This window comes from Ranitomeya imitator, chromosome 1 (genome assembly GCF_032444005.1).
Source record: "Ranitomeya imitator isolate aRanImi1 chromosome 1, aRanImi1.pri, whole genome shotgun sequence".
NCBI lineage: Eukaryota > Metazoa > Chordata > Amphibia > Anura > Dendrobatidae > Ranitomeya > Ranitomeya imitator.
Genome location: NC_091282.1, coordinates 48,318,666 through 48,332,032, shown reverse-complemented (window position 1 = coordinate 48,332,032; position 13,367 = coordinate 48,318,666). Strand labels below are relative to the sequence as shown.

General features: G+C 47.1%; 1 protein-coding gene across 1 annotated transcript in view; it reads right to left on the bottom strand.

Annotated features, from left to right (window-relative positions):
• ZNF532 (zinc finger protein 532) overlaps positions 1–13,367 on the bottom strand; it is a 66,679-nt gene that overhangs the window by 20,529 nt on the left and 32,783 nt on the right. The gene's annotated exons all lie outside the window — the stretch shown is intronic.

The window sequence follows — 13,367 nt, the reverse complement described above, 5'->3', positions numbered from 1 at the left end:
TGAGTGTTAATTATTCCTCCCATCTCTATAGAGTATAATAGTAGGTGTAACCTGACACCTCACTGTGCTGGCAAGTCCATCTTACTCAGAGAAGACTGTTTTGAGATGCATTTTCAAAGTGAACGATGGGTTCATAAAGCTGGGAAAAGAGGGGCAGTGGGAGAAGTGGATTATAAGTGGATAAAGAAGCAAATTTCTCTAAGATAAGATATATTACAAAAGTTTCTTATATTCGCTTGTACTATGGATTTATGCAAAGCTTACTGAAGTGACAATGACCATATAAGGGGTCCGAAGGCCCTTCTTTATTACTATTACTAGCTGAAGAGCCTGGCGTTGCCTGGGCATAGTAAATATCTGTGGTTAGTTATAGCACCTCACTTCTCTTATTTTCCCATCACGCCTCTCATTTTCCCCCTCACTTCTCTTATTTTCCCCCTCACTTCTCTCATTCCCCCCTAACACTTGTCATTTCGACCTCACATCTGTCATTTTCCAATCACTTCCTTTTGGTTTGTTTGTTTATCAGTGTTCTAAAAGACTGCCGGATCATGAACAGTCAATGATTCCAAAACTGTTTTATATATAGTTCGTGCCTTATTAAAGGCGCCCTCTACTGGTTTTACATCGAAAGAAGGCTTTGCGAAGAGACTGCTTTTGAACACAGCGCAGAATGTCTTACTTTCAACAGACTTGCAGACAGGGAGAATCTGCACTACCTCAAAGAGACTTGGTTCCCTCTTAAAGGGAATGTTCACATGTTGCACTGAAGTTATAATGTTACTTTAAGAAAGTTAGAATTGTAATAATGTTGAGATTTAGAAACTGTTGATAATGTTACTAGAGATTGAGGACAGGAAAGATTGAAAGTGAACCCGTAGGGGTTAGAGAGAGTCCTCCTGAGAACCGTAGAACGATAGTTGGCTGCTGATAGAAAGACAATGACAGTAGGCCCGGCCCAGGAGCTAGGCGGTCCTCCATTGGTGAAGTTAGAAAGAGAAGAAAAGTTGAGTTTGTCTTATAGTACTTTATAGTAAGCCTTTAGTGGGTTCAGCTTATACGCCCTTAAAGGAAAAGTTAAATTATTGTTCAGAATTTGCACTTACTAGAATACCCGGCAGGGTACTAGAAGTTATTTATAGTCAAAATGTTATTTAAAAATATTTAACCTTGTTTTGTTTGTAACGTTCAAGTGTCCTCACCTCCCATAAAGGGAAGCCTTGTTATATTTACTTGTTTCAAGCATTTCAAAATTTTGTATGTCTTTTGCTGATATGTATTGTTGTTCTTCTTCCCAGTCCAGCAGTACTTGATTTAACCAGGGGGTGGGGGGGGGAGGGAAGTGCAGCGCCCCAGAGACCTGGTCATTGCAGTATGACACTCTGCCACTAAGGGGAGTGATGGCACTAAAGGAATTCTACTGACCAGGTATCACCAGCACACATTACACTTCACACTCCGGCCACTAGGGGGAGAAAAAGGCTTTATTTATTGGGCCACTCCCCACACTGGTAAAACTAGGGGTTGGATAGGAAGTTAGTCAGAAGCTGGCTGGGTTGGATTCAGGCAACATCCCGCGGCAGAGGGTGTTGTGGAGGGATGAATCAGGGGGGTCCCTGTCAGGCGTGGGAACCTGGCAGGTACCTAGAGAACAGAACAGAACGTTACAGAACCGCGCCTGCACTACCTTGCGGCGGTATCCTAAGAAAGAGACACGAAGCGAAGGATATTGTGGAACAGTGAGAAACGAGATCAGCACATGGAGAACCAGTAGGAGTCGTGCCCCCGAGAACGGCAACATCCTACTGAGGCGCGTAGCCGGTGGCCGGAACACAGAGGAAGTAACTGACTCTATACCTTACTTCAAACTCCACAGGACAGTTAATTATAGGTTGGCTGTCTACCTTAAATTTCCTACGCAGACATAGGGGGCAACGTGTGGAGAGGGGCGTCTCTAGGGTCCCGGAAGAGCTCTGAGCCTTCCCGTCATACGGGTGCGTCCTAGCCATAACATACCTGGGGGACGAGAAACTAGAAACATCTGGAACGAAAGAGAAAGAACTAGAAAGAACTAGAAAGAACGAACGAACGAACGAGAACAGAAGTTGTGAGGACTATTCCGAATGCTCAGCAGGGTAGCACTACAACACACAGGCACTAGTGGTAGGCAACGATTTCCACCTGCGAACTCTGGATGTGCCATCGGACCGGCCGGTCTCAGACAGCCCTGTTAACTGTGCTCTGGATTGCGGATCCTGAAGTCTTCAGCAAAGAGGTAAAGAGACTGCAACCTTGTGTCCTCGTTATTGTCTGCACCTCACACCATCGCCATGTACATTACTGGGAAGCCCTGGGGACATAAGTCACCTGTGGGAAGGTATAGCATCTAGCTGCCGTTCCATCATCCCAGCGGACCCCAAGCAGCGTCGGTCACCCTGACCGAATACCACAGGTGGCGTCACGAAATCTTGACAGACTCGCATCACCTTTCATTGGACGCCCATTAGCAGGGTCACAGACCGGGTCCAGCCACCGTGACAACCCCAGAACTGAGACAGAAAGGACCGGTACCGAGTAACCTGTGGCCCTGTGTCTGGGGGCGCTCCACCTGTATGTCATCTCCCCTGTATATAGTATATACCTGCTGTATGTCATCTCCTCCTCTATATACCTATGTGTCATCTCCTCTTTTATATAGTATATACCTGTGTGTTATCTCCTCCTGTATATAGTATATATCTGTGGGTCATCTCCTGTATATAGTATGTACCTGTATGTCATCTCCTCCTGTATATAGTATATACCTGTGTGTCATCTCCCCTGTATCTAGTATATACCTGTGTCATCTCCTCCTGTATATAGTATATACCTGTGTGTCATCTCCTCCTGTATATAGTATATACCTGTGTGTCATCTCCCATGTATACAGTATGCAGCGCCCCAGAGTCCCGGTCGTTGCAGTAATGTTATTCTTCCACCAGGGGGAGTGATGTTACGTCTGAAGGCAATGAAGGAGATCTGTCCAGGTATCACAACCACAATACACACTTCACATTCCAGGCCGCGGCTGCCAGGGGGAGCCATGCTTCTATCTATTAGGGGACTCCTCACAATTAGGTAAAACAGGTAGTCTAGGCAGAACGTTAGAAGGAGGAGAGGAGAGCAGACGGAAGGTCTGTGGGAGAACGAGGGTTCGCGGAGCTGCGCCTGCACCACATGCGGCAGCATCCAAAGAAAGACATTGAAAGGAATTGTGTTGCAGTGAGTGAGAAATGAAGTCATATCAAAAGGAGAGGAACATCAGGGGGAGACCAGCTAGAAGCAGGCTGCCTCCTTCTGAAGCGCAGTAACCGGTAGCCAGAACACCGAGGGAGTAAGGATCTCTATGCTTTACTTTAGAGACTGGCAGGACAGTTGATTCCACGTTGGCTGCTCGGCCATATACCCAGGAGGCATGGTGGCAACTTGTGGGGGCTGGGGCGTCTCTAGGGTCCCTATAAAAAGCCTCAGGCCATCAGTCATACGGGTTTGTCCTATCCATCAGGGGGACAGAGAGAAAGAGACTTAACACCGACGATAATTGTGAGGACCTCACCGAGGAGCTCAGCAGGGAGGTACTACAACACTCAGGCGCTAGAGGAAGGCTATTGAATTCCACCTGGATAAGGGGACTCTGGATTTGCCTTCAGACCGGCCGGACTTTGCCTACCCTGTGGTCCTTACCCTGGACTGTGGATGCTGAAGCCTTCAGTAAAGGTAAAGAGACTGCAACCTTGTGTCCTCGTTATTCACTGCGCCTTACATCATCCACTATCCACCATTTACACTCTGGGAAACCCTGGGGACATACTTCACCTGTGGGAAGGTATACCATCTAGCTGCCATAACATCACCCCAGCGGACCCCTAAGCAGCGTTGGTCACCCTGACCGAATACCACAGGTGGCGTCACGAATATTATCCTATAAACTTTTGTCCTTTTATTGGACGCTGGTCAAAGAGCCATGGACCGGGTCAAGCCACCGTGACATCCCTGACGAGAACTGAAGGGCCCGGCTCCGAGTACCCCATTGCCCTAACGTGGGGGCGATCCAAGTATATACCAGTGTGTCATCTCCTCCTGTATATAGTATATACCTGTGTGTGTCATCTCCTCCTGTACATAGTATATACCTGTGTGTCATCTCCCCTGTATATAGTATATACCTGTGTGTAATCTCCCCTGTGTATAGTATATACCTATGTGTCATCTCCCCTGTATATAGTATGTACCTGTATGTCATCTCCCCTGTATATAGTATATATCTGTGTGTCATCTCCTCCTGTATATAGTATATACCTGTATGTCATCTCCTCCTGTATATAGTATGTACCTGTGTGTCATCTCTCCTGTATATAGTATATATCTGTGTGTCATCTCCACTGTATATAGTATATATCTGTATGTCATCTCTTCCTGTATTAGACCGCGTTCACACGTTATTTGGTCAGTATTTTTACCTCAGTATTTGTAAGCTAAATTGGCAGCCTGATAAATCCCCAGCCAACAGGAAGCCCTTCCCCCGGCAGTATATATTAGCTCACACATACACAAAATAGACAGGTCATGTGACTGACAGCTGCCGGATTTCCTCTATGGTACATTTGTTGCTCTTGTAGTTTGTCTGCTTATTAATCAGATTTTTATTTTTGAAGGATAATACCAGACTTGTGTGTGTTTGAGTGCGAGTTTCATGTGTCAAGTTGTGTGTGTTGAGTTGCATGTGGCGACATGCAAGTAACGACTTTTGTGAGATGAGTTTTGTGTGGCGACATGCGTGTAGCAACTTTTTGTGTGTTGAGTTGCATGTGACAGGTTAGTGTAGCAAGTTGTGTGCAGCAAGTTTTGCGCATGGCGAGTTTTGCGCGTGGCGAGTTTTATGTGTGGTGCGTTTTGAGTATTTGCAAGTTTTGTGTGAGGCAACTTTTGCATGTGTTGCAACTTTTGTGCATGTGGTAATTTTTTCGCGTGTGCAAGTTTTGCGTGTGGCGAGTTTTCCATGAGGTGAGTTTTGCACGTGTGGCGAGTTTTGCATGTGGTGAGTTTTGCGCATGGCGAGTTTAGAGCGGCGACTTTTGGGTTTCTACTTTTATGTGGCGAGGTTGGTGTATGTGTGGTGAAATGTGTGCTGAGGGTGGTATATGTGTTCAAGCACGTGGTAGTGTGTGGCGCATTTTGTGTGTGTGTTCATATCCCCGTGTGTGGTGAGTATCCCATGTCGGGGCCCCACCTTAGCAACTGTACGGTATAAACTCTTTGGCGCCATCGCTCTCACTCTTTAAGTCCCCCTTGTTCACATCTGGCAGCTGTCAATTTGCCTCCAACACTTTTCCTTTCACTTTTTCCCCATTATGTAGATAGGGGCAAAATTGTTTGGTGAATTAGAACACGCGGGGTTAAAATTTTGCCTCACAACATAGTCTATGACACTCTCGGGGTCCAGACGTGTGGCTGTGCAAAATTTTGTGGCTGTAGCTGTGTCGGTGCAGATGCCAATCCCAGACATACACACATACATTCAGCTTTATATATTAGATTATTATACATTTTTATAGTGCCATTCATTCCATGGCGCTTTAAACGTGAAAGGGGCAAATATAGACAAGTACAATAGATATGAGCAAAACAAGGCACACACAAGTAGAGAAGGAGAGAGGACCCTGCCCGCGAGGGCTCACAGTCTACAGGGGATGGGTGAGGATACACTAGGAGAGGGTAGAGCTGGTTGTGTGGCGGTTCAGTAGATTGAGGATCACTGCAGGCTGTAGGCTTGTCGGAAGAGGTGAGTCTTCAGGTTCTTTTTGAAGGTTTCTATGGTAGGCGAGAGTCTGATATGTTGGGGTAGAGAGTTCCACAGTATGGCAGAAGCACGGGAGAAGTCTTGTATGCGATTGTGGGAAGAAGAGATAAGAGGGGAGTAGAGAAGGAGGTCTTGAGAGGATCGGAGGTTGCGTGTAGGTAAGTACTGGGAGACCATGTCACAGATTTATGGAGGAGACAGGTTGACAGTCTCTTCTACATAAGAAGACTATAGATGGCATAGAGGCCTTCTTACATTAGTTAACTTGTTGTCCAAGAGAATCAAGAGCAAAGGAAATCCATCTCCCTTGATTCAATGAAATGTAAAAAGGCTTTAGTGAGCAGCTAAGTGAGCCGACCTTCCACAAGTGGTGTTTCGGATGCGGGCAAGCGTTCCAGTAACACGAGTAGCAGCTCTGGACAAACTATGTCGTGGGTTGAGGTGGCTACAAAGAAGGAACAAAGGTTGGCCAAAATGGAGGAGCTAATCAAGCACTTGATCCTGAGTCAACAGCAAAATCAACTGCATCGTGAACAGCAGTAGCGCCAGGAGCAGCAGGTATAGCAGGAGGCAAATAAACTCCTAATGCAGCAGATTCAACAACAGAGACAGATGGCACTCCTGGTGGGAGATGTCCACAGCAGAAAAACCGCCCCTCCCTCACATCAAGGTGATGACTCGCGCATTCGGAAAACGGTAAGAACGGTAAGACGAGCCATGCAAAAGACTCCAGGAGATGATACAGACGCTTTTTTTTACTCTTTTCAGACGGGTTGCAGAGCGGGAGAGGCTACCCTGTTGTGAATTCTGCTTTTGGAATCCCTCCGGTGGCTGTAGGTGGTAATGCAGTTGTCCCTGGCCTGCAGTTCTGGACAGGTGTACCTGCTGATTGCAAATCTGACTGGGGTATTTAGGTTTGCAGGACTCATTAGTCCTTGCCAGTTGTCAATGTTTCTTGTGAAGTTTTGGATCACTTTCTGGCTCTCCTGCTTAGCTGCCAATTCAGCAAAAGATAAGTGTCTGTTTCTTTTTCTGCGGCACTCATGCGGTGTGCTTGTATTCTGTGCTATTCATTTGTTTTTCTCTTGTCCAGCTTAGACTGTGTCAGTGTTTTCTCAGTCTTGTTGGATTCTCTGGAGTTGCAGATATACACTCCACATCTTTAGTTAGATGGTGGAGTTTTTGTATTTTCTGCTGTGGATTTTTTGGAAGGAATTTTAATACTGACCGCTTAGTATCCTGTCCTATTCTTTCCTATTTAGCTAGTGTGGCCTCATTTGCTAAATCCTGTTTCCTGCCTGCGTGTGTCTTTTCCTCTACTACTCACAGTCATTATTTGTGGGGGGCTGCCTATTCTTTGGGGTTCTGCTCTGAGGCAAGATAGTATTCCTATTTCCATCTATAGGGGCATTTAGTCCTCCGGCTGTGTCGAGGTGTCTAGGTTTTGTTAGGCACACCCCACGGCTACTTCTAGTTGCGGTATTAAGATCAGGGTTTGCGGTCTGTATAGTTACCACCTACTGCAGGGAAAGTTCTCATGCTGCTCCAAGGTCACCTGATCATAACACTACCCCCAGAACAGTTGGCGGAGGTGTTGGCCCCATATCTAACAGGTGAACCCCAGAAAGCTTATTTTGACTTGGCCTTACAGGATGCCCGGGAATATGCCAAGTTGAAAACGGAGATACTGGCATGCTCAGGTGTCACCATGTCTGTCAGAGCCCAAAGCGTTCATCACTGGGCGTATTATGGTGACAAACCTCCCGCTCACAAATGTTTGTCTTGTTGCATTTGGTCCAGAAATGGTTGCAGTCTGAGTCCTCCATTCCAACCCAGATGGTCAAGCGGGTGGTCATGGACAGGTTTATTCACTCCCTTCCCAGGCCGGTACAGACCTAGCTTGCCCAGGGAGACCCCCGGAATGCGGATGACCTGGTGGGCCTCGTAGAAATGTACCAGGCGTTCAAGAGATCCCCAAAGAAGTTGGTGGGTGGTACATCAACATACTGGGGTACCCAGTGGAAGCCCAAAAAGAGGGGTAACAGAGCCACCACTGGGGGGAGTCCGAAGTCCCCTGGAGCCGCTGAAGGGCTACCAAAGGCTGCTGGTAAAGACCTGATCTGCTGGCGGTGTCTTCCAAGCAGATAAACTGTAGCCTAGGCAGGCACTGCTCATATTATGCCTATCCAGCCTGCAGTGTGAACTATCAGCCCGGTGAGGCGCCGTAGTCATGCCCCATGACCATAAACAGAGTACTGGTGTCAGGACTCTTGGACTCAAGGAGTTTGGTGACCCTGATAAGAGCCACACTTCCCCACCAACTGATCCCAGGGAAACATGTGGGCGTCCACTGTATCCACAAGGACTACCCTATTGCCAAAGTGTTGATAAAAACGAGCCGGGGTACAGAGTTCCTTGAAGTCGGGCTAGTCAGAGACTTGCTACACCCTGTGATAATTGTGCGGGACTTCAGCCTATTCTGGGACTTGTGGGGAAAGGCAGGGGTGCCAAGTGACTCAGGCAGGAGCCAGCGCAACCCTAATGAATCCCCATCACAGTCGGAGGTGGAGGAGTTCCCCTTTTGTGTCCTAGCTGGTGATTAGGACGAAACAGTGACCAGTGAGGCCGAGGTTTCTAACTGGGGGTTTCTGGGGAAAAATTTGGGACAGCTCAAATACGGGATCTTACCCTAAAAGGGGCCTTTGAAAATTAGTCTGTGATTCATGGGGTTGCTCAAGAGCCAGGGGCCGATACCAGGTACCCACACTTTGCAGTCAATAGCGAATTGTTGTTTTGAGTGACTACACTGAGGGGAGGTGACTTAGAGAAGCTTTTGGTTCCAGGATCCTACTAGAGGAGGGATTTAGATATGGCCTATTTGCATATTTTGGGCGGATATCTGGGGGTAGAGAAAATGCAGGAGAGAATATTTTAGAGGTTCTATTGGCTGGGATGTTACCGGGAGATCCTGAATTATTATAGGTCCTGTCCCACCTGCCAGATAACCGCTCCCTCTTCTCACTTCCGAAGTCCCCTAGTCCCGTTACCGGTAATAGAGATCCTGTTCAAGTGAATTGCCATGGACCTGGTAGGTCCTTTATTTAAGTCTGCACGAGGGCACCAATATATCTTAGTGATCATGGACTATGCGACCCGGTACCCTGAAGCAGTACCCCTAAGGAACTCTTCAGCTAAGAGTATCACCCGGGAACTTGTCTATATTTTTGCTAGGACAGAACTGCCAAAGGACATTTTGACAGAGCAGGCAACCCCCTTCATGTGCAAGGTAATGAAGAACTGTGTAGGCTCCTCCTGATTGCCCAGTTGTGAACCTCAGTGTATCATCACAGACCGATGGCCTAGTAGAAAGCCATGCTCAAAACAGTCATTGAGAAGGACGGTCGAGACTGGGACTACCTGCTTCCATTTCTGCTCTTCTCCATCAGGGAAGTTCCCCAACCCTCTACTGGCTCTAGCCGCTTGAACTCCTGTATGGTCGACATCCGTGAGGGCTCCTGGACATCGCCAAGGAAACCTGGGAAGCCAAGGTCATGTCAGATCGGAGAAATACAGAGCATGTCTCCCAGCTGCAGGAGAGAATAGCGAAAATAATGCCTATTGTGAAGGAGCATCTTCTTCAGGCACAGGAGACACAGGCAAGTGTGTATAACCGATCATCGAGGCTGAGGCAGTTCGAGCCCGGGGACCACGTGCTAGTGCTTATCCCCATGGTGTAGAGCAAGTTCCTAGCCAAGTAGCAAGGCCCATACGAGGTGGTGGAAAAACTGGGTGAAGTTAATTACAAGATACACAAGCCGGGTCGAAAGAAGATGCACAAGTCTATCATATGAACTTGCTCAAACCCTGGCAAGACCGAGAACTGCTGGACACCCATTGCCAGTCCCAAAGCCACAGTGGACGATGTCACCTGTTATGTTTGCTAATGACAGGTGTTATGAAGGCAATCCAGAAACACAGTGTGCTTAGCGATCAGAGCGCACACAGTGATCTGACAAATACCCAAAAATACAAGAACGAGCTCTGAGACGTGGAAACTCTGTAGACTGCACACCTGATCCTATCCTAAACACAACTAAAAGCGGCTGTGGATTGCGCCTAACAACTACCTAGGCAACTCGGCACAGCCTAAGAAACTAGCTAGCCTGAAGATAGAAAAATAGGCCTGACTTGCCCCAGAGAAATTCCCCAAAGGAAAAGGCAGCCCCCCACATATAATGACTGTGAGTAAGATGAAAAGACAAAACGTAGGGATGAAATAGATTCAGCAAAGTGGGGCCCGATATTCTAGGACAGAGCGAGGACAGTAAAGCGAACTTTGCAGTCTACAAAAAACCCTAAAGCAAAACCACGCAAAGGGGGCAAAAAAAACCCACCGTGCCGAACTAACGGCACGGCGGTACACCCTTTGCGTCTCAGAGCTTCCAGCAAAACAAAAGACAAGCTGGACAGAAAAAAAGCAACAAAAAAGCAAACAGCACTTAGCTATACAGAGCAGGAGGTCACAGGAACAATCAGGAGAAGCTCAGATCCAACACTGAAACATTGACAAGGAGCAAGGATAGCAGCATCAGGCGGAGTTAAATAATGAAGCAGTTAACGAGCTCACCAGAACACCTGAGGGAGGAAGCTCAGAAGCTGCAGTACCACTTGTGACCACAGGAGTGAATTCAGCCACAGAATTCACAACAGTCACCATTGTGGAGACTCTAACACCGGCCCAGAGGCAACAGTATCAGGAGCTGTTGCAGTGGAACATGGCCTGTTCTCGGATCTGCCAGGGCATACTCAGGTGGTAGAGCATGACATGTTGACAGAACCGCATGTAAGGGTGACCCTTAAGCCCTATAGAGTTCCGGAAGCACGTCGGGAGGTGATTTCAAAGTGGTGAAGAGGATGCCAAAGCCTAACGGTGAGTGGTGGTTCTGTAACGAGTACCGCAAGATGAATAAAATCTTGAGATTTGATGCATACCTGATGCCCTGTGGCTCACACTGCAGCCTTGCAGCGCTGGAGTCCTGAGTTTAAATCCCACCAAGGACAACATCTGCAAAGAATTTGTATTTTCTCCCTGTGTTTGCGTCGGTTTCCTCCGGGTACTCAAGTTCCCCCCCACATTCCAAAGACATACTGATAGGGAATTTAGATTGTGAGCTCAATCAGGGACAGCGATGATAATGTGTGCAAAAACTGTAAAGCGCTGCAGAATATGTTGGCACTATATAAATAAAATTATTATTATTATTATGCCTCATGTGGACAAACTCTTTGAGAGACTCGGTTCCCTTAAGGTACATTACAACCTTCAACTTGAGAAAGGGCTATTGGCAAATCCGTATGTCCCAGAGTGCCAAGGAGAAGACAGCTTTCTCAACGCCTGATGGGTATTTTCAATACACCAGAATGCCCTTCAGTCTGCAAGGGGCCCCTGCTACCTTCCAGAGAGTGATGGATCAGATCCTGGCTCCGCGTAAGAAGTATGCCGCAGTGTACCTCGATGACATTGTGGTCTTTAGCTCTGATTGGGCTAGTCATCTTGCAAAGGCGATTCTGGATGCTTTAAGAAATACGAGGTTCACCATAACTACGTAAAAGTGTGCCATAGGGAAGGAAGAGGCCAAGTACCTAGGCTATGTCATCAGGAGGGGCAAAATTTAGCCACAAAGAACCAAGATCAAGGCGATTCAAGAGTGGCCGCAACTGCTTTCTAAGAGGCAAGTGTGGCCGTTTCTTGAAATTGTGGGGGTATTATTGGCGATTCATTCCAAGTTTCGCCATAATCGTCGCACCATTGACAGATCTTCTTAAACGCACCAAATCGACGATAGTTAAATTAACGGATGACACAGAGATGGCGTTCAAGGAGCTGAAGCGGGCTCTGTGTAAACATCCGGTTCTCGTCTCACCAGACTTCAGCAAAGAGTTTGTGGCCCAGACAGATGCATCAGAAGTTAGCGTGGGAGCCGTACTGTCTCAAGAAATAAATGGGGAAGAACATCCTATCCTGAATTTGAGCCGGAAGTTTTTATGCGAGAAGAACTACGCCACCGTCGAGAAGGAGTGGTTAAGGGAGAAACAGGGTAAGAATGCCTGGGTGACAAGGTGGTTCTTAGGCCTCTAAGATTTCAGGTTCCACGTAGAACCCAGGCCCAGGAAGTTTCACGGGAACACAGATGTCCTATCCCAAATTCCCTGTTTGGTGTCTGATGGTGCCAATGCCCCCGGAAGTGGGCAGAGGGGGGAATATGTGACATGGTCACTGGTGCCATAAGTGAGGGGAGATATGTGTCGCAAAGGTTGCTTTCCTGCGTGATGTGAAAGCCATAACTTGTTCCTCCAGCATGATATGTGCCGAGAGCAATCCAGTCGCTCTATGGGTCTGGCTTTCATGGTGGCTAGGTCAGACATTGTTGGGACACCTACCCACTATATCTCCACCTCCGAGGGTGTGGCTGGAGGGAGATAAATGTCCAGCCAGTTTATTTTTTCTCTGTCTGTGTTGTGTGGAGGAAGGAAGCCTCCAGACTGAAGCTCCTGTGGGAGCTGCCATATGTGTTGTCCCAGAAGCCGTACTGGGAAGGACTTTATATGAACTTTTGACTTTCATCTGTGCCAGAAAGGCTGTTCTCTGTTACCAGTTTGCGCTTTTTGTTTTATGACGCAATAAACCACCCAGAGACTATAACCAAACGTGTTCCTGTGTCTACCTCGGGGAGCAGCTACGTGAGCTGACCTTCCACAATACACACACATGCCATGACTTCTGTAAATTTCATCCTCTACCTATGATGGCAGTCAGCGTTTTGCATCAGTGTGAAATCGGTAGCAGTCCGACACGTGCTCCCCTCCCATTAGTTGTTGGCAGCACTGATCGGATGTATACAGTATACAGAGTGAGGCTAGTGCAGCTCCGTACATTGTGTAGCGGCCGTTCATGAGTAGCGCTGCTCAGCTGTTATTGAAGTGAATGTGATCTCAGCTGCAGTACCAATAATGACCACTAGACAGCGTATGGAGCTATTCTGACTCTGTATATTATGAATATCTGAAGCTGCAAAAAGCTGATCAGTCCCGTCAGACCCCCACTAATCTGATATTTTTGATCTTTCTTACACACTGGTCGTCAATATATCTTATTCTTGGACATCCCCTTTAAATGAGCTTTAGTGCTCTCCATTCAGTAGATCGTCAGGGCTGTTTAGGATCAGATTGCCGCCGCTAATTAAATATTGATGGCTTTTCCTAAGGATAGGACTGCAGTATATAAAAGCCCTAGAATAAACCTTTTTAAAAAAAGTTTGCTTAGTAATGCTTTAAAGTTTCTCGTCTGGTCCCAGGTGAAATCAAGTGCAATTGAGGTTGTAAAAATGACATAATTACGGCGAAACGCAGAATCAATAACCCCTTTTACGTCTTAGTTAAAAGCAGAACAATGTTTTTGCCTCCTGAAGAAAACAAATCTGCTTTTTCTTTCCCTCCTATTAAATCTGCAAGTGTTTTCTCCCATACA